General features: G+C 38.4%; 1 protein-coding gene across 1 annotated transcript in view; it reads left to right on the plus strand.

Annotated features, from left to right (window-relative positions):
* The window catches only part of afg2a (AFG2 AAA ATPase homolog A), a 274,689-nt gene that overhangs the window by 112,510 nt on the left and 139,679 nt on the right, over positions 1-22,500 (plus strand). The gene's annotated exons all lie outside the window — the stretch shown is intronic.

The following is a 22,500-nucleotide window of genomic DNA, read 5'->3' on the forward strand; positions in this document are numbered from 1 at the left end:
TTCTCTAATATTGCAACGTTTTCTCGAAAAATTATGACTTTTTAATGTAAAATTATGACTTTTTAATGCAAAATTATGACTTTTTTTTATGTAAAATGATTACTTTTTAATGCAAAATGGTGACATTTGTCATATCAAATTCTGACTTTTTACAATATTGCCCTTTTTTTTGGTTAAAATAGGGACACTTTTTGAGTAAAAATCATGACTTTTGAAATCATTTTGCCAAGTAAAATTCCCATTAATATTATAATATTGCCAACATTTTTCAAGTTTTTTTTTATAAAATTGTGACTTTTGTCGAGTAAAAGTACAACTCTTTTTATAAAATTGACAAAAGTTTAAGCTTTTCTTGTAAAATTGCGACTGTTATTGAGTCAAATTCCAACTTTCATCATAATATTGCACAAATGTTCCTGTTTGTCACGTCCGGTTGCAGACTGGTCACGTCAGGTTGCAGACACTTCATGTCCGGTTGCAGACCGGTCACGTCCGGTTGCAGACCGGTCACGTCCGGTTGCAGACCGGTCACGTCCGGTTGCAGACTGGTCACGTCTGGTTGCAGACCGGTCACGTCCGGTTGCAGACCGGTCACGTCCGGTTGCAGACTGGTCACGTCTGGTTGCAGAACGGTCACGTCCGGTTGCAGACCGGTCACGTCCGGTTGCAGACCGGTCACGTCTGGTTGCACACTGGTCACGTCAGGTTGCAGACGCTTCATGTTCGGTTGCAGACTGGTCACGTCCGGTTGCAGACACTTCACGTCCGGTTGAAGACTGGTCACGTCCGGTTGCAGACTGGTCACGTCCGGTTGCAGACACTTCACGTCCGGTTGCAGACTGGTCACGTCCGGTTGCAGACTGGTCACGTCAGGTTGCAGACACTTCACGTCCGGTTGAAGACTGGTCACGTCCGGTTGCAGACCGGTCACGTCCGGTTGAAGACCGGTCACGTCCGCTTGCAGACCGGTCACGTCCGGTTGAAGACGGGTCACGTCCGGTTGCGGACTCCTCACGTCAGGTTGCAGACACTTCACGTCCGGTTGAAGACTGGTCACGTCCGGTTGCAGACTGGTCACGTCCGGCTGCAGACCGGTTGCAGACTGGTCATGTCCGGTTGCAGACTGGTCACGTCCGGTTGCGGACACGCCATGTCCGGTTGCGGACTGGTCATGTCCGGTTGCAGACTCGTCAGGTTCGGTTGCAGACTAGTCACTTCTGGTTGCGGACACGTCACGTCTGGTTGCAAACTGGTCACATCCGGTTGCAGACCGGTCACTTCTGGTTGCAGACTGGTCACGTCCAGTTGCAGACTCGCCAGGTTCAGTTGCAGATTCGTCAGGTTCGGTTGCAGACTGGTCACTTCTGGTTGCAGACTGGTCACTTCTGGTTGCAGACGGGTTACGTCCGGTTGCAGACGGGTCACGTCCGGTTGCGGACTGGTCACGTCCGGTTGCGGACTCCTCACGTCCGGTTGCGGACTCGTATCATCCGGTTGCAGACTCGTATCGTCCGGTTTCCAACTGGTCACATCCAGGTGCAGACTCGTCAGGTTCGGTTGCAGACTGGTCACATCCTGTTTCAGACTGGTCACGTCGGGTTGCAGTCTGGTCAGGTCTGGTTTCAGATTGGACACTTGGAACACTTGTTTATGCTCGTAAACGTGTTAGCATATTAGCTAATGCTAGCGACGCAATTTTAATGATAGCAGGTACAAATATGCATGAAAACTCTCCTCCAGACATCACACATGTGACATTATAGTAAGTAAGAATTGTTTTAGTTACATTGTAAAACTTACAAACGTTGCTCGGAGTGACGAATGAAGAATCCACCAGAATCGAAACGCTATGGACGGTTTAACTTTCTCGGCATTAAAACAGGGACTTACTTTTTTAACCCGCAATGCCTGCAGCGAGCGAAGTCGTCCAAAAGATGGCGCCATAGCAATGAGTTCAGTGAAAACTATTGCACACAAATCATTAGCAAAGAAAAAATCCACAATTTAGCCGCACCGTTCTATAAGCCGCAGGGTGCCAAGCGTAGGAAAAAAAGTAACAGTTTATAGTCTGCATTGTAAGTTCCAGCCCAGTTTGAGATGTACTAACTTCTACGAGTGCCGGAAGAAGAAGAGAACTGCTTCCAATGTTGAATGATGAAGGCGATGGTTGTATTGAAGGGAAAGTCTTCAGCGTGACACACAAGTCCAACACGTGTCAGCCTCATGCCTTCAACACCTCCTAATTGCTGACTTCATTCATAGAAGAAAGTGCAGAAAGGCCTTAAAAGGAAACCTTTTTCCTTCCACCTGCACCGCGTCCGAAGAGGCCGTATTCCATTTGGCCTTGGACTGACGTGGTCTCAAAGGATCACGCCTCACGTGTGTGTGTGTGTGTGTGTGTGTGTGTGTGTGTGTGTGTGTGTGTGTGTGTGTGTGTGTGTGTGATGGGGGGGGGGGGGTTCAGGATCCCCAGGCCAGTATCAAACTTCAAGAGCTGTATTAGGATCAGTTTACACGTGTGTGTGTGTGCACATCCAAGAATACCACCGCATTTTGCAAGTGCACGCTACACAAAAACTCACAATTTGTGTTAACTGTTATGCAGTACAGTGTACATATTATGCAGTCAAATCTATAAATGATACAGTAAAACATATATATTATACAGTACAGTGTATATATTATGCAGTAAAATCTCTATATAATACAGTACAGTGTATATATTATGCAGTAAAACCTATATATTATACAGTACAGTGTATATATTATGCAGTAAATTCTATATATTATACAGTACAGTGTATATATTATGCAGAAAAATCTATATATTATACAGTACAGTGTATATATTATGCAGTAAAATCTATATATAATACAGTACAGTGTATATATTATGCAGTAAAACCTATATATTATACAGTACTGTGTACATATGCAGTAAAATCTATATATTATACAGTACAGTGTATATATCATGCAGTAAAACTTATATATTATACATTATAGTGTATATATTATGCAGTAAATTCTATATATTATACAGTACAGTGTAAAAATTATGCAGTAAAACCTATATATTATACAGTACTGTGTACATATGCAGTAAAATCAATATATTATACAGTACAGTGTATATATTATGCAGTAAATTCTATATATTGTACTGTACAGTGTATATATTATGCAGAAAAATCTATATATTATACAGTACAGTGTATAAATTATGCAGTAAAATCTATATATAATACAGTACAGTGTATATATTATGCAGTAAAACCTATATATTATACACTACAGTGTATTTATTATGCAGTAAAACTTATATATTATACAGTACAGTGTATATATTATGCAGTAAAATCTATATTATACAGTAAAATCTATAAATTATACAGTAAAACATATATATTATACAGTACAGTGTATATATTATGCAGTAAAACTTATATATTATACATTACAGTGTATATATTATGCAGTAAAATCTATATATAATACAGTACAGTGTATATATTATGCAGTAAAACTTATATATTATACAGTACATTGTATATATTATGCAGAAAAATCTATATATTATACAGTACAGTGTATATATTATGCAGTAAAACCTATATATTATACAATACAGTATATATATTATGCAGTAAAATCTATATATTATACAGTACAATGTATATACTATACAGTAAAACCTATATATTATACAGTACAGTGTATATTATGCAGTAAAATCTATATATTATACAGTAGAATCTATAAATGATACAGTAAAACATAGATATTATACAGTACAGTGTATATATTATGCAGTAAATTATATATATTATACAGCACAGTGTATATATTATGCAGAAAAATCTATATATTATACAGTACAGTGTATATATTATGCAGTAAAATCTATATATAATACAGTACAGTGTATATATTATGCAGAAAAATCTATATATTATACAGTAAAGTGTATAAATTATGCAGTAAAACCTATATATTATACAGTCCTGTGTACATATGCAGTAAAACCTATATATTAAACAGTACAGTGTATATATTATGCAGTAAAACTTATATATTATACAGTACATTGTATATATTATGCAGTAAAATCTATATGTTATACAGTACAGTGTATAAATTATGCAGTAAAACTTATATATTATACACTACAGTGTATTTATTATGCAGTAAAACTTATATATTATACATTACAGTGTATATATTATGCAGTAAAATCTATATTATACAGTAAAATCTATAAATGATACAGTAAAACATATATATTATACAGTACAGTGTATATATTATGCAGTAAAACCTATATATTATACAGTACAGTGTATATATTATGCAGTAAAATCTATTTATTATACAGTACAGTGTATAAATTATGCAGTAAAACCTATATATTATACAGTACTGTGTACATATGCAGTAAAATCAATATATTATACAGTACAGTGTATATATTATGCAGTACATTGTATATATTATGCAGAAAAATCTATATATTATACAGTACAGTGTATATATTATGCAGTAAAACCTATATATTATACAGTACAGTGTATATATTATGCAGTACATTGTATATATTATGCAGTAAAACCTATATATTATACAGTACAGTGTATATTTTATGCAGTAAAACCTATATATAATACAGTACAGTGTATATATTATGCAGTAAAACCTATATATTATACAGTACAGTGTATATATTATGCAGTACAGTGTATATATTATGCAGTAAAATCTATATATAATACAGTACAGTGTATATATTATGCAGTAAAACCTATATATTATACAGTACTGTGTACATATGCAGTAAAATCAATATATTATACAGTACAGTGTATATATTATGCAGTAAAATCTATATATAATACAGTACAGTGTATATATTATGCAGTAAAACCTATATATTATACAGTACTGTGTACATATGCAGTAAAATCAATATATTATACAGTACTGTGTACATATGCAGTAAAACCTATATATTAAACAGTACAGTGTATATATTATGCAGTAAATTCTATATATTATACAGTACAGTGTATAAATTATGCAGTAAAATCTATATGTTATACAGTACAGTGTATATATTATGCAGTAAAACCTATATATTATACAGTACTGTGTACATATGCAGTAAAATCAATATATTATACAGTACCGTGTATATATTATGCAGTAAAATCTATATATTATACAGTACAGTGTATATATTATGCAGAAAAATCTATATATTATACAGTACAGTGTATATATTATGCAGTAAAACCTATATATTATGCAGTACAGTGTATATATTATGCAGTAAAACCTATATATTATACAGTACAGTGTATATGCAGTGCAACCGACAGTACATAAAGTGCAACCTAATGTATACGTGGTGCAACTTACAGCATATGCGGTGCAACCTACAGTATATGGGGTCTCAGGTCTCAAGGAGGTAACCAATACAAGAGAAAGCGTGTGTGCGTGTGTGTGCATGTGTGTGTGTGTGTGTGTGTGTGTGTGTGTGTGTGTGTGTGTGTGTGTGCCTAAGGAAAGGAAATGAGAGCTCTTTGTGCTGGGTTACCTGGCAGACAATCTCCAGCATGTGTCGTCTTGTCTCTTGGCAAGCCGAGACCACCGGCGTCCTTGGAATGCACTCCATTCAGGAAATCTGCTTTATTCTCATAAAGGTCTCCTGACTCTCCCCCCCCCCCCCCCCCCCTTTCTTTTTAACCCTTCTCACACATCAGATGGCGGAAGGTTCTCGCACCACTTAGGGTTATAATCGCCTCGCCGGCCCGAGTTTGACTTCATAACGTGCAAAGAGACAGGAGAGAGCGGCCATCGTGGCCCCCCCTTCAGCAAACGGGGGGGTGTGGGGGGGGCAACAAATAATACCCTCTTTGTGCGCTCCAAACATCCCCTGCTGAAGCCCCCCCGGGCTCGTCTCTCTGCTGCAGGCTTTCCAACGCCACATTAAGGGCTGCTTACAAGTGTAAAAGCTGGAGGTCTTGATAAGAAGCAGTCAACAAAGTATTTTAGGGAGGGTGGAGGGTGGTAAGGGTACCCTGACCTGTGACCTCCTCCCAGCCCAACTACTTCCTGTACAGTTTACTATGTTAGCGCTGTACATGCTGCTATCACACTATAGGTACCGGGAATTCTGTGACCTTTTTTCCCTACGCTTTGCACCCTGCGGCTTATAAAACGGTGTGGCTAATTATAATGATAATAATGGATTCGATTTATATCGCGCTTTTCTAGACACTCAAAGCGCTTCACAGAGAAGTGAGGACCCATTATTTATTCACACCTGGTGGTGGTAAGCTACTTTCCTACAGCTGCCCTGGGGTAGACTGACGGAAGCGTGGCTGCCAGTTTGCGCCTACGGCCCCTTCGACCACCACCTATCATTCATCATTCATTCACAGGTGTGAGCAGCACCGGGGGCAAGGGTGAATGAAGTGTCCTGCCCAAGGACACAGCGGCAGCAATTTGGATGGTAAGAGGCGGGGAGCGAACCTGCAACCCTCAGGTTTCTGGCCCGGCCGCTCTACCCACTACGCCATGCCGCCCCCGGGTGGGGTCATGGGTTTTTCTTCGCTGACAGCCAAGAGCGAATAGTTTTCATTGAGCACCGGTTGGTAGAACGGCCGTGCCAGCAACTTGAGGGTTCCAGGTTCGATCCCCGCTTCCACTATTCTAGTCACTGCTGTTGTGTCTAGGGCTGCAGCTAACGATTATTTTTCTATCGATTAATCTATAGATTTTTTTCCCCGATTAATCGGTTAATCTATAGATTATTTTTTCGATTAATCTATAGATTATTTTTCCTTTTACCGTTTTTTTTTTAAATTTAAAATGAAGAGGAAAAAATAAATGTAGGCCAGTTTTTTCAAAAGGCATGGCTTTTATTTACAAAAAAATAGTTTTCATTGAGCACCGGTTGGTAGAACGGCCGTGCCAGCAACTTGAGGGTTCCAGGTTCGATCCCCGCTTCCACTATTCTAGTCACTGCTGTTGTGTCTAGGGCTGCAGCTAACGATTATTTTTCTATCGATTAATCTATCGATTATTTTTTTCGATTAATCGATTAATCTATAGATTATTTTTCCTTTTACCGATTTTTTTTTTAATTTAAAATGAAGAGGAAAAAAATAAATGTAGGCCAGTTTTTTCAAAAGGCATGGCTTTTATTTACAAAAAAAAAAAGTATGGCCACTCAGTCAACATTGACAACAACATGACAAAATATTCTGTAACAATGTAAACATTTAAAACTTTTAACATTTAACAAAATTAAAAGTAGCTTATTTGCTTTTTAATGTGCAAATATAAAAGTAAACATCCAGTGCAAATCTTAATATTCTGGAATAGTATAAGCATTTCAAAAGTAAAAGTATTGCTTATTTTGCTTTAAAATGTGCAAAAATAAAGATAAACATCCAATACAAAAAAGTGCAAAACGGAAATATTCTGTAACAAGTGTAAACATTTCAACAAAAGTAAAAGTATTGCTTATTTGCTAAAATGTGCAAAAAATAAAGCTAAACATCCAATACAAAAAAGTGTACAGTGTAAACATTTCAACAAAAGTAAAAGTATTGCTTATTTTGCTTAATAACACAACAATGATAGTATGATTCAAGTGAAAGTTAATTGTTGGTTTGTACATAGTATATGTAACTGTTAATGTTGTAAAAGGTATTTGCACAACTAATTAACGTTAGCGTTTGTGACACGTCTTGTGCCGTGGGGTTCTTTCAGGACCGACAGACTGAACGCCAGACGGCTTTGCCAGGTTTACAATCTTTTAATTTTACACAAAGTCTTTTCTCTTCCAACTGCGCGGATCGCGCACCTGGGCACGATTGCAGCGTCGCTCCCGGCGCGCCCCGCCCCGCCTCGCCGCTCGCTCGTCGCCGCCGCCTCTCCACAGCGTTAAAGAGGAGCGCGTCTTTGTAAACACTGAACAGGCACGCCAAACGCGCCTCTCAGAGCGAAACGGTGCTTTAGTTTATGAATTTACAACGCAGATACAAATGACACATTCATGTTTTTGTGTAATGATGACAACGTATACGCACGCGGACGATTGACTTGTTGATGGTGATGGCAAGAACGCTGTCGGGGGTTTTCTTTTCAAATGTTCGTTCATAGCCGTTGTGCTGCTATGATAGGCCATTTCCGCTCGACACAGTGTGCATGCAACAACATTATTAGGCCGTTTATTGAAATACTCCCACACTTTTGACGACTTTTGGCGTGCTTTTTTCCCCTCGCTCGCATCGTCTGCTTTGCGCTCCGCCATGACAGTAAAGTAGAGTGACGTAAATATGCGACGCGCCGACGCACAAAAACGGCGTCGACGTATTTACGTAACCGATGACGTCGACTACGTCGACGCGTCGTTTCAGCCTTAGTTGTGTCCTTCACCCACCTGCCCCCAGTGCCACCCACACTGCTTTAAATGTAACTTAGATATTGGCTTTCACTATGTAAAGAGCTTTGAGTCACTAGAGAAAAGCGCTATATAAATATAATTCACTTCACATTGTTTGTGCTCCGGCGCCATCTCACTGCTGGTCTGTTCGAAGCTTTGAACCGGAAGTAGAAGTGCCGTTCCGTCCTCTAGTCACGTTTCGACTCGTGCGGATTCTTCCTTCGTCGCTCCAAGCAACGTTTGTAAGTTTTACAACGTAACTAAAACAATTCTTACTTACTAAAGCGTCCCCCATGTGTGACGTCTGTAGGGAGTGTTTTCATGCACATTTGCACGGGCTGTCGTGATGTAATCAAGCGAGCGTTGTTAGCATTAGCTAATATGCTAACACATTTACGAGTGCCCGTGTTAGTTTTATTAACTTACAATGGCGTTTCACAAATCCCTCAGTAAGTTCACCAAAACGTCAGCGTGGAGTTATTGAGTCTGTTTAGCTGAGTGGAGAGCTAGCTTCCGCAGCTTGTGGGACTTCTGTTTTGTTTGATCGGCCGTTTTACTGCCTTGTTACAGACACCACTTGGAAACAATTAAGGTATGTAAATAAACATTCTGTGTAAACAACTCATTTCACAACGTATATATACGCGGCTTATAGTCCGAATACTAAGGTTTGGATATGCTTTAAAGTAGTCAGTGTTCAGCTTGTACAGCAGTGTAGATGTGGTTTCAACACACATGGTGTAAAAGTACGATAACACAAGTGAGTAGTACGATAATTGTCACGCAAGTCGTGGTCAAAAGTGTACATACACGTGTAAAGAACATGATGTCATGGCTGTCTTGAGTTTCCAATCATTTCTACAACTCTTGTTTTTTTGTGATAGAGTGATTGGAGCACATACTTGTTGCTCACAAAAAATATTTATGAAGTTTGCTTCTTTTATGAATTTATTTTATTATTTATATATATATATTTATATATATATATATGCATATATATATATATATATATATAAATATATATATTTATTATTATTATTATTTTATTATTATTTTATTATCATTAGTATTTATTATTATTTTATTATTATTATTATTATTTTGGTAGCCATCCACAAGCTTCTGGTTGAATGTTTGACCACTCATCTTGACTAAATTGGTGCAGTTCAGCTAACTGTGTTGGTTTTTCTGACATGGACTTGTTTCTTCAGCAGTTCCATTGGCAGCAAAACAGGCCCAGAGCATAATACTACCACCACCATGCTTGACGGTAGGCATGGTGTTCCTGGGATTAAAGGCCTCACCTTTTCTCCTCCAAACATATTGCTGGGTAATGTGGCCAAACAGCTCCATTTTTGTTCCATCTGACCACAGAACTTTCCTCCAGAAGGTCTTAACTTTGTCCATGTGATGTCCTGACTGAAACGTGCGGACAATGCTGAAGAAACAAGTCCATGTCAGAAAAGCAACACATTTAGCTGAACTGCACCAATTTTGTCAAGAGGAGTGGTCAACAAATCAAGCAGAAGCTTGTGGATGGCTACCAAAACAATAATAATAAAATAATACTAATACTAATAATAATAAGTACTAATAATAATACAATCTAATAATAATAAAATACCATAATAAATTCATAAAAGAAGCAAACGTCATGAATGTTTTTTGTGACCAACAAGTATGTGCTCCAATCACTCTATCACAAAAAAATAAGAGTTGGAGAAATGATTGGAAACTCAAGACAGCCATGACTTTATGCTTGACGGTAGGCATGGTGTTCGTGGAATTAAAGGCTTCATCTTTTCTCCTCCAAACATATTGCTGGGTGTTGTGGCCAAAGCATGGTGGTGGTAGTATTATGCGCCGGGCCTGTTTTGCTGCCAAAGGAACCGCTGCTTTACAGAGAGTAAAGCATTCATGAAGTTTTTTTTTTTTATGAATTTATTATGGTATTTTATTATTATTACTATTATTATTTATTATTATTATTTTATTATTATTTTGGTAGCCATCCACAAGCTTCTGCTTGAATGTTTGACCACTCCTCTTGACAGAGAGTAAAGCATTCATGAAGTTTGGTTCATTTATGAATTTATTATGGTATTTTATTATTATTTTATTACAATTTTTTAAATTATTATTTATTATTATTATTATTATTATTATTTTGGTAGCCATCCACAAGCTTCTGCTTGAATTTTTGACCACTCCTCTTGACAAAATTGGTGCAGTTCAGCTAAATGTGTTGGTTTTTCTGACATGGACTTGTTTCTTCAGCATTGTCCGCACTTTTAAGTCAGGACATCACATGGACAAAGATAAGACCTTCTGGAGGAAAGTTCTGTGGTCAGATGGAACAAAAAATTTGCTGTTTGGCCACAATATCCAGCAATATGTGTGGAGGAGAAAATGTGAGGCTTTTAATCCCAGGAACACTATTCCTACCGTCAAGCATGGTGGTGGTAGTATTATGCTCTGGGCCTGTTTTGCTGCCAAAGGAACATAAAGATGGTAGATAGTCATAAAGATGGTGCAGATATGCAAGCGGAGAGGAAATGGAGGCGGTTTGGTTCTGTTCAGTTGGCCGGGGCGCTCTCCCTCTCCGTCTGTTTGCAATTAGCATGCCGGGAATGAATCTTCCGCGAATGACCGCTCAGCTGGCAGCCCTGGCGAGCCGGGGAACGAGGGAGCTATTAGTGGAGGAAGGAAGGAAGCGTGGAAAGCCAAGAGGGAAAGGCCGTCCAGCTCGGAGGCCTCGGGGAGGGGACGGCCGACACCAGAGGAAGAGGCGGGGGGAGAGGAGGTGAAGGGGCGTGGCCTGCAGGACAGTGCACCGGGGACCACTGAGGGCGTTGTGGGTGTGACCCCCATCCAAGTCATGTGGTAGGGGACTTCCTGACGGCCATAAATTATCCCCCCCCCACAGGGTCATTCATCAAGCGGTGAAAGAGGAAGTGAGTGACGCGGTATTGTCATGCAGCTGCCGACACACAGCGGGGGGGGGCCTCGGAGACCCTAAACGTGTTCCTAGCCCACTTTGTCTATCTATGCATGGAGCCAAGGGTCGGAGGTCACGTCAACAATAGCTCTGGGTCGACCTGCTCCTGGTGAGGACCTCGCCTTTCCCAGCAAGCACTTAGTGTTGATGTATATGTGTGTGTATATATATATATATATATGTATATATATATGTATATACACTATATTGCCAAAATATTGGGCCACCCATCCAAATGATGAGAATCAGCTGTCCTAATCACTAAGGTGTATAAAATCAAGCACTTAGGCAAACATTTGTGAAACAACGGGCCGCTTTCAGTGATTTCCAGCGTGGAACTGCCACGGGGGCGCCACCTGTGCGACAAGTCCAGTCGTGAAATGTCCTCGCTCCAAAATATTCCAAAGTCAACTTTACTATAAGAAAAGTGAAGATTTAGGGAACAACAGCAACTCAGCCACCAAGATGTGGGGACCCATAGTCCATAGTGGATCTAACATAATAGTGAGAGAGTCCAGTCCATAGTGGATCTAACATAATAGTGAGAGAGTCCAGTCCATAGTGGATCTAACATAATAGTGAGAGTCCAGTCCATAGTGGATCTAACATAATAGTGTGAGAGTCCAGTCCATAGTGGATCTAGCATAATAGTGTGAGAGTCCAGTCCATAGTGGATCTAACATAATAGTGTGAGAGTCCAGTCCATAGTGGATCTAACATAATAGTGTGAGAGTCCAGTCCATAGTGGATCTAGCATAATAGTGTGAGAGTCCAGTCCATAGTGGATCTAACATAATAGTGAGAGTCCAGTCCATAGTGGATCTAACATAATAGTGTGAGAGTCCAGTCCATAGTGGATCTAACATAATAGTGTGAGAGTCCAGTCCATAGTGGATCTAACATAATAGTGTGAGTCCAGTCCATAGTGGATCTAGCATAATAGTGAGAGTCCAGTCCATAGTGGATCTAACATAATAGTGTGAGTCCAGTCCATAGTGGATCTAGCATAATAGTGAGAGTCCAGTCCATAGTGGATCTAACATAATAGTGTGAGAGTCCAGTCCATAGTGGATCTAACATAATAGCAAGAGTCCAGTCCATAGTGGATCTAACATAATAGTGTGAGAGTCCAGTCCATAGTGGATCTAACATAATAGTGAGAGTCCAGTCCATAGTGGATCTAACATAATAGTGTGAGAGTCCAGTCCATAGTGGATCTAGCATAATAGTGTGAGAGTCCAGTCCATAGTGGATCTAACATAATAGTGAGAGTCCAGTCCATAGTGGATCTAACATAATAGTGTGAGAGTCCAGTCCATAGTGGATCTAACATAATAGTGTGAGAGTCCAGTCCATAGTGGATCTAACATAATAGTGTGAGTCCAGTCCATAGTGGATCTAGCATAATAGTGAGAGTCCAGTCCATAGTGGATCTAACATAATAGTGTGAGAGTCCAGTCCATAGTGGATCTAACATAATAGCAAGAGTCCAGTCCATAGTGGATCTAACATAATAGTGTGAGAGTCCAGTCCATAGTGGATCTAACATAATAGTGAGAGTCCAGTCCATAGTGGATCTAACATAATAGTGTGAGAGTCCAGTCCATAGTGGATCTAACATAATAGTGTGAGAGTCCAGTCCATAGTGGATCTAACATAATAGTGAGAGTCCAGTCCATAGTGGATCTAATATAATAGTGAGAGTCCAGTCCATAGTGGATCTAACATAATAGTGTGAGTCCAGTCCATAGTGGATCTAACATAATAGTGAGAGTTCAGTACATAGTGGATCTAACATAATAGTGAGAGTCCAGTCCATAGTGGATCTAACATAATAGTGAGAGTCCAGTCCATAGTGGATCTAACATAATAGTGAGAGTCCAGTCCATAGTGGATCTAACCTAATAGTGAGAGTCCAGTCCATAGTGGATCTAACATAATAGTGAGAGTTCAGTACATAGTGGATCTAACATAATAGTGAGAGTCCAGTCCATAGTGGATCTAACATAATAGTGTGAGAGTCCAGTCCATAGTGGATCTAACATAATAGTGAGAGTCCAGTCCATAGTGGATCTAACATAATAGTGTGAGAGTCCAGTCCATAGTGGATCTAACATAATAGTGAGAGAGTCCAGTCCATAGTGGGGCCAGCAGGAGAACATCCCGAGCGGAGACAGGTCAGCAGCGCAAAGACGTCCCCAGTCAGTTGCTACAGAGCTCCAAACTTTTACATGACCTTCCAATTAGCCCACGTGCAGTACGCAGAGAGCTTCACAGAATGGGTTTCCATGGCCGAGCGGCTGCATCTAAGCCATAAATCACCAAGTCCAATGCAAAGCGTGGGATGCAGTGGCGTAAAGCACGTCGCCACTGGACTCTAGAGCAGTGGAGACGCCTTCTCTGGACTCATGAATCACGCTTTTCCATCTGGCAATCTGATGGACCAGTCTGGGTTTGGAGGTTTGCAAGGAGGACGCTACATTTCGGACTGTATTGTGCCGAGTGCGGAATTAGGTGGAGGAGGAATTATGGCGTGGGGTTGTTTTTCAGAGAGGAGCCAGATGAGGTGGTTCGGGCATCTGGTCAGGATGCCACCCGAACGCCTCCCTAGGGAGGTGTTTAGGGCACGTCCGACCGGTAGGAGGCCGCGGGGAAGACCCAGGACAAGCTGGGAAGACTATGTCTCCCGGCTGGCCTGGGAACACCCCGGGATCCCCCGGGAGGAGCTGGACGAAGTGGCTGGGGAGAGGGAAGTCTGGGCTTCCCTGCTTAGGCTGCTGCCCCCGCGACCCGACCTCGGATAAGTGGAAGAAAATGGATGGATGGATGGACAGTTGTTTTTCAGGGGTGAAAGGAACTTTGAATGCTCCAGGATACCAAAACATTTTGGACAATTCCATGCTCCCGACCTTGTGGGAACAGTTTGGAGCGGGCCTTCCTCCTCTTCCAACATGGTCCATAAAGAAATGGAGGACAGAGTCTGGTGTGGATGAACTTGACTGGCCTGCACAGAGTCCTGACCCGAACCCGATAGAACACCTTTGGGATGAATTAGAACGGAGACTTCAGTGTGTGACCTCACCAATACACTTTTGGAAAATGCCCATAAACACACTCCGCAACCTTGTGGACAGCCTTCCCAGAAGAGTTGAAGCTGTAATAGCTGCAAAAGGTCATATTGAACCCTATGGGTTAGGAATGGCGTTACAAATTAGTGTTCCATCATTCATCCATCATTCTATGCTTCCTTGCTTCCTAGCTTTCTACTCTTCCTCATTCCTTCCTTGTTTCCTTTCTTCTATCTCTTCATCATACTTCTATGCTTCCTTGCTTCCTAGCTTTCTACTCTTCCTCCTTCCTTCCTTGTTTCCTTTCTTCTATCCATTCATCCATCATTCTATGCTTCCTTGCTTCCTAGCTTTCTACTCTTCCTCTTTCCTTCCTTGTTTCCTTTCTTCTATCCATTCATCCATCCTTCTATGCTTCCTTCCTTCCTTGTTTCCTTTCTTCTATCCCTTCATCATCCTTTTATGCTTCCTTGCTTCCTACCTACTATTCCTCCTTCCTTCCTTGTTTCTTTTCTTCTATCCATTCATCCATCCTTCTATGCTTCCTTGCGTCCTAGCTTTCTACCCTTCCTCCTTCCTTCTTTGTTTCCTTTCTTCTATCCCTTCATCATACTTCTATGCTTCCTTCTTACTATTCCTCCTTCCTTCCTTGTTTCTTTTCTTCTATCCATTCATCCATCCTTCTATGCTTCCTAGCTTTCTTTCCACTCTTCCTCCTTCCTTCCTTGTTTCCTTTCTTCTATCCATTCATTCATCCTTCTATGCTTCCTTGCTTCCTAGCTGTCTTTCCACTCTTCCTCCTTCTTTCCTTGTTTCCTTTCTGCTATCCATTCATCATCCTTCTATGCTTCCTTGCTTCCTGCTCTTCCTCCTTCCTTCCTTGTTTCCTTTTTTCTATCCCTTCATCATCCTTTTATGCTTCCTTGCTTTCTTCCTACTCTTCCTCCCTTCTTCCTTGTTTCCTTTCTTCTATCCATTCATCCATCCTTCTATGCTTCCTTGCTTCCTACTCTTCCTCCTTCCTTCCTTGTTTCCTTTCTTCTATCCATTCATTCATCCTTCTATGCTTCCTTGCTTCCTAGCTGTCTTTCCACTCTTCCTCCTTCCTTCCTTGTTTCCTTTCTTCTATCCCTTCATCATACTTCTATGCTTCCTTCTTACTATTCCTCCTTCCTTCCTTGTTTCTTTTCTTCTATCCATTCATCCATCCTTCTATGCTTCCTTGCTTCCTAGCTTTCTTTCCACTCTTCCTCCTTCCTTCCTTGTTTCTTTTCTTCTATCCATTCATCCATCATTCTATGCTTCCTTGCTTCCTAGCTTTCTTTCCACTCTTCCTCCTTCCTTCCTTGTTTCCTTTCTTCTATCCATTCATTCATCCTTCTATGCTTCCTTGCTTCCTAGCTGTCTTTCCACTCTTCCTCCTTCCTTCCTTGTTTCCTTTCTGCTATCCATTCATCATCCTTCTATGCTTCCTTGCTTCCTGCTCTTCCTCCTTCCTTCCTTGTTTCCTTTTTTCTATCCCTTCATCATCCTTTTATGCTTCCTTGCTTTCTTCCTACTCTTCCTCCCTTCTTCCTTGTTTCCTTTCTTCTATCCATTCATCCATCCTTCTATGCTTCCTTGCTTCCTACTCTTCCTCCTTCCTTCCTTGTTTCCTTTCTTCTATCCATTCATTCATCCTTCTATGCTTCCTTGCTTCCTAGCTGTCTTTCCACTCTTCCTCCTTCCTTCCTTGTTTCCTTTCTTCTATCCCTTCATCATACTTCTATGCTTCCTTCTTACTATTCCTCCTTCCTTCCTTGTTTCTTTTCTTCTATCCATTCATCCATCCTTCTATGCTTCCTTGCTTCCTAGCTTTCTTTCCACTCTTCCTCCTTCCTTCCTTGTTTCTTTTCTTCTATCCATTCATCCATCATTCTATGCTTCCTTGCTTCCTAGCTTTCTTTCCACTCTTCCTCCTTCCTTCCTTGTTTCCTTTCTTCTATCCATTCATTCATCCTTCTATGCTTCCTTGCTTCCTAGCTGTCTTTCCACTCTTCCTCCTTCCTTCCTTGTTTCCTTTCTGCTATCCATTCATCATCCTTCTATGCTTCCTTGCTTCCTGCTCTTCCTCCTTCCTTCCTTGTTTCCTTTTTTCTATCCCTTCATCATCCTTTTATGCTTCCTTGCTTTCTTCCTACTCTTCCTCCCTTCTTCCTTGTTTCCTTTCTTCTATCCATTCATCCATCCTTCTATGCTTCCTTGCTTCCTACTCTTCCTCCTTCCTTCCTTGTTACCTTTCGTCTATCCCTTCATTCATCCTTCTATGCTTCCTTGCTTCCTAGCTGTCTTTCCACTCTTCCTCCTTCCTTCCTTGTTTCCTTTCTTCTATCCCTTCATCATACTTCTATGCTTCCTTCTTACTATTCCTCCTTCCTTCCTTGTTTCTTTTCTTCTATCCATTCATCCATCCTTCTATGCTTCCTTGCTTCCTAGCTTTCTTTCCACTCTTCCTCCTTCCTTCCTTGTTTCTTTTCTTCCATCCATTCATCCATCATTCTATGCTTCCTTGCTTCCTAGCTTTCTTTCCACTCTTCCTCCTTCCTTCCTTGTTTCCTTTCTTCTATCCATTCATCCATCCTTCTATGCTTCCTTGCTTCCTAGCTGTCTTTCCACTCTTCCTCCTTCCTTCCTTGTTTCCTTTCCGCTATCCATTCATCATCCTTCTATGCTTCCTTGCTTCCTGCTCTTCCTCCTTCCTTCCTTGTTTCCTTTTTTCTATCCCTTCATCATCCTTTTATGCTTCCTTGCTTTCTTCCTACTCTTCCTCCCTTCTTCCTTGTTTCCTTTCTGCTATCCATTCATCATCCTTCTATGTTTCCTTGCTTCCTAGCTTGCTTCCTACCCTCCCTACTCTTCCTCCTTCCTTGTTACCTTTCTTCGAGTCATTCATCCATCCTTCTATGCTTCCTTCCTTCCTTTCTTCCTTTCTTCCTACTCTTCCTCCTTCCTTCCTTGTTTCCTTTCTTCTATCCATTCATCAATCCTTCTATGCTTCCTTGTTTCCTTTCTTCTATCCTTTCATCTATCCTTCTATGCTTCCTAGCTTTCTGCTCTTCCTCCTTCCTTCCTTGTTTCCTTTCTTCTATCCATTCATCCATCCTTCTATGCTTCCTTGCTTCCTACTCTTCCTCCTTCCTTCCTTGTTTCCTTTCTTCTATCCATTCACTCATCCTTCTATGCTTCCTTGCTTCCTAGCTGTCTTTCCACTCTTCCTCCTTCCTTCCTTGTTTCCTTTCTTCTATCCATTCATCATCCTTTTATGCTTCCTTGCTTCCTGCTCTTCCTCCTTCCTTCCTTGTTTCCTTTTTTCTATCCCTTCATCATCCTTTTATGCTTCCTTGCTTTCTTCCTACTCTTCCTCCCTTCTTCCTTGTTTCCTTTCTTCTATCCATTCATCCATCCTTCTATGCTTCCTTGCTTCCTACTCTTCCTCCTTCCTTCCTTGTTTCCTTTCTTCTATCCATTCATTCATCCTTCTATGCTTCCTTGCTTCCTAGCTGTCTTTCCACTCTTCCTCCTTCCTTCCTTGTTTCCTTTCTGCTATCCATTCATCATCCTTCTATGCTTCCTTGCTTCCTGCTCTTCCTCCTTCCTTCCTTGTTTCCTTTTTTCTATCCCTTCATCATCCTTTTATGCTTCCTTGCTTTCTTCCTACTCTTCCTCCCTTCTTCCTTGTTTCCTTTCTTCTATCCATTCATCCATCCTTCTATGCTTCCTTGTTTCCTTTCTTCTATCCTTTCATCATACTTCTATGCTTCCTAGCTTTCTGCTCTTCCTCCTTCCTTCCTTGTTAGGAATGGGATGGCACTTCAAGTTCAATTTGGGCAATATAGTGTATATACATGCATATATACAGACATATATATATATATATATATATATATTAGTTCAGTGCATGCATACTCGTTAGAGGCCACAGGGGTGTGTGTGTGGGCATGTCCACAACGTTGTGTATCTGCTGTGACAGACCACACAGTCGGCTATAAACGCAGCTGCGTCATCTCCCAGTGAGCAATCAACGTGCCATGATTTGTGTTCCCGGCTCCTCAGCGCGGCGGCACCGCGGATGTAAATACACCAGCTGCCCATGCCAAGGAGGCAAAAGGCGGCGTTACAAATGAGTGTTGTTGTTGTCGCACATGTCGGGGTCACCGGGGGCGTAAAAACGTTTTCCTGCAGGGGTGATGCCATTTGTTTAAGTGCAACTTGAACGTGAATCACAACAATGCTGACGATGTTTATCCCCCCATTTTAAATGATGCCACATTGGTGCGGATCATGCATGAGCAGCTGCCATCCCACAGCAGTGTGTGACCAATCACCACGGCCTGCGCTTGGGTTTGTGTTCGACAAATGTATTCTTCCGGGCTACAGAGCGATATAAGGAGTATAATATACGTCGGTACCTTAATTGTCTGTAACAGGGCAGTAAAACGGCCGATGAAACAAAACAGAAGTCATGGTCATGGACCCACTAGCTGCGCAAGCTCGCTCTCCTTTTAGCTAAACAGACTCAATGACTCCACGCTGACGTTTGGAAACTGGCACAATACAAAAAAGAACGTCATCGTAAACGTGTTAGCGTATTAGCCGACGCTAGCTTTGATTACGTTACGATAGCACGTGCAAATGTGCAGGAAAACACTCCTGCGGACGTCACACATGGGGCGGTTTAGTAAGTAAGAAGTGTTGAAAGGAGAGGGGGGAAAAAAGTAGGACCCGTAAATTGAAGGACACTGCAGCACCTGATGTGAGCGAAGTCGTTCAAAGGATGGCGCCATCGCCTGAACAATAAAACACCTTCTCATTACATTTGTTTTTTATTATTTTTATTAATGCCGTCAGCGAAGAAAAATCCCTAAATTTGCCGCATCATATTATAATCTGCAGGGTGCAAAGTGTCGGGGAAAAAGTAGCGCCTTATAGTCCGGAATTTACAAATACATTGTTATATATTTGTGTATACGTATGTATATATATATATATATATATATATATATATATATATATATATATATATATATATATATATATATATATATATATATATATTATGTGTATATGTATGTATATATCTATTTATATATTTATTTATATATTTATGTGTATATATATGTATGTGTGTATATATATATATATATATATATATATATATATATATATATATATATATATATATATATATATATATATATATATATATACACATTTATGTGTATATGTATGTATATATGTATTTATATATATATATATATTTATGTGTATATGTATGTATATATATTTATGTGTATATGTATGTATATATCTATTTATATATTTATGTGTATGTATGTATCTATTTATATATGTATTTGTATATGTATGTATATATACATATATTTATGTGTATATGTATGTGTTATATATATATATATGTATGTGTATATGTATGTATTTATCTATTTATATATTTGTGTATATGTATGTATTTATCTATTTATATATTTGTGTATATGTATGTATATATGTATATATCTATATTTATGTGAATATGTATGTATATATATATATATATATTTATGTGTATATGTATGTATATATCTATTTATATATGTATTTATATATTTATGTGTATATGTATGTATATATATATATATATATATATATATATTTATGTGTATATGTATGTATATATGTATTTATATATATATGTATATATTTATGTGTATATGTATGTATATATATTTATGTGTATATGTATGTATATATATATATATATTTATGTGTATATGTATGTATATATGTATTTATATATATATATATATATATATATATATATATATATATATATGTATATATTTATGTGTATATGTATGTATATATATTTATGTGTATATGTATGTATATATCTATTTATATATTTATGTGTATGTGTATGTATGTATCTATTTATATATGTATGTGTATATGTATGTATATATACATATATTTATGTGTATATGTATGTGTCATATATATATATATATATATATATGTATGTGTATATGTATGTATTTATCTATTTATATATTTGTGTATATGTATGTATTTATCTATTTATATATTTGTGTATATGTATGTATATATGTATATATCTATATTTATGTGAATATGTATGTATATATATATATTTATGTGTATATGTATGTATATATCTATTTATATATTTATTTATATATTTATGTGTATATGTATGTATATATATATATATATATATATATATATATATATATATATATATATATATGTATGTATGTATACATCTATTTCTATATTTATGTGTATATGTCTGTATATATATATATATATATGTATGTATACATCTATTTCTATATTTATGTGTATATGTCTGTATATATATATTTTTTATGTGTATATGTATTTATATATCTATTTATATATTTATGTGTATATGTATGTATATATATATATATATATATGTATGTATATATCTATTTATATATTTATGTGTATATGTATGTATATATATATTTTTATGTGTATATGTATGTATATATCTATATATTTATGTGTATGTGTATGTATATATCTATTTATATATGTATGTGTATATGTATGTATATTTATATATATATATTTATGTGTATATGTATGTGTTATATATATATATTTATGTGTATATGTATGTATTTATCTATTTATATATTTTTCTGTATATGTATGTATATATGTATATATCTATATTTATGTGAATATGTATGTATATATATATTTTTATACTTATGTGTATATGTATGTTTATATATTTATGTGAATATGTATGTACATTTGTATACATCTATATTTATATATTTATGTGTATATGTAAGTATATATGTATACATCTATATTTATATATTTATGTATGTATATATGTACATATCTAGATTCATATATGTATGTGTATATGTATGTATATATCTATTTATATATTTATGTGTGTATGTATATATTTATACATCTATATTTATGTGATTATGTATGTATATATGTATAAATATTTATGTGTATATGTATGTATATATGTATATATCTGTATTTATATATTTGTGTGTATATATATATTTATGTATTTATGTGTATATGTATGTATATATCTATTTATATATGTATGTGTATATGTATGTACTGTATATATGTATATATCTATATATATATATATGTGTATTGTATATTTATTTTTAATAATTCAGACTCTTTGTTGAATACTTAGTTTATACAGCTTTAGCAGCAGTTGCAGCCTGAAGTCTTTTTGAATACGATGTCACAATCTTGGCACACCTGTCTTCCACCATTCCTAATTGCAGCACCTCTCAAGCTCCATGAGGTTGGATAGAAAGTGCTAGTTTTCATCCAGGATGTCTCTGGAAATAAATATATAGTTCACAAATTCACTGTTTGAGTGCCAAAATAAGAGTTTTTACATCATTAAACCATACGTTTATGAACTTTCCTGACATATATTCTTGTCGGTGACGGAGCAGGAAGGGGCTTGTAGCAGAATCCCCGGCGTTCGGGGACCAGAACATGAAACCCAAATGTCTTATTATTGGAGTTAGCCTTCACTGCGCTGCCAGCGCAACATGTGCTCCAGAAAAAAAAAGTCCAGAAAAAAGAAGAAAGGCTTGGAGTGTGGAAGAGCGTGTGTTTGATTCCGGTGTAGGACTTTCTCCCCACATAAACACAGTATGGTGTAGACTTTCTCCCCACATAAACACAGCGCTGTGGCCAATTGGTGGAGTCCTGAGTGGAGAAAGCAATTAGGAGACGGAAGCCACTAATTGGAAGCTGCGTGCTCCATCTTATTTTCATCTGCTCACGCCACAATGGAGGACTGTGTGCCACGGAACATTCCGTGGCCCTCCGTCCTCCGTCTTGGTCCTCGGTCTTGGCCCTCGGTCTTGGCCCTCGCTGCAATGTGC

The sequence above is a fragment of the Nerophis lumbriciformis genome, linkage group LG16 (assembly GCF_033978685.3).
Source record: "Nerophis lumbriciformis linkage group LG16, RoL_Nlum_v2.1, whole genome shotgun sequence".
Taxonomy (NCBI): Eukaryota; Metazoa; Chordata; class Actinopteri; order Syngnathiformes; family Syngnathidae; genus Nerophis; species Nerophis lumbriciformis.